Here is a 517-nt window from a genome sequence, read left to right as displayed (position 1 = left end):
GATTTTTCTTAGAATGTTATGAATGCTACCAATGGTAAAAATTTGTTCAGTCTTCCTGTTCGCTCCTTAGGAAAGACGGAGATGGGAATGAAGTGTGCATCACACACAACTCTTTCTCATGAGAAACCAAGTCTGGTGTCACTAGGCAGTCCCATCTTGCTCATCCTGAGGATTCTGAATTAGAATCACCTACCTGACACTGCAAATGAGATGTTATTCTCACGTTTCTTCTGTCACCGTAGGCAATTTAAAAATATTGTTTTCGTATTTTAGATTTTTGTCTGCTAATCTAGTTAACAAGGAATCTGGGCTCCATTGCCTGTACTGGTTTTAAAAATAGTTATTCATGTATGACATCCAAAATGGGCCCAAAGATAAAGTGAACGCATAGTGCCTAAAGTATCTGTACTTAAAAGACAAGGTTGGCCATTGTGGAGTTAGGATGGTGAAGAGGGAGGAGCCTGGCTTGGTGGTAGAAACTTGGACTTAATGTTTGAGTTAATGTTTATTACCCTTA

Source organism: Acomys russatus, chromosome 2, assembly GCF_903995435.1.
Source record: "Acomys russatus chromosome 2, mAcoRus1.1, whole genome shotgun sequence".
In the NCBI taxonomy this organism is placed as follows: Eukaryota; Metazoa; Chordata; class Mammalia; order Rodentia; family Muridae; genus Acomys; species Acomys russatus.
The sequence above is the reverse complement of the archived record's forward strand: the minus strand, read 5'-3'. Positions refer to the sequence as shown.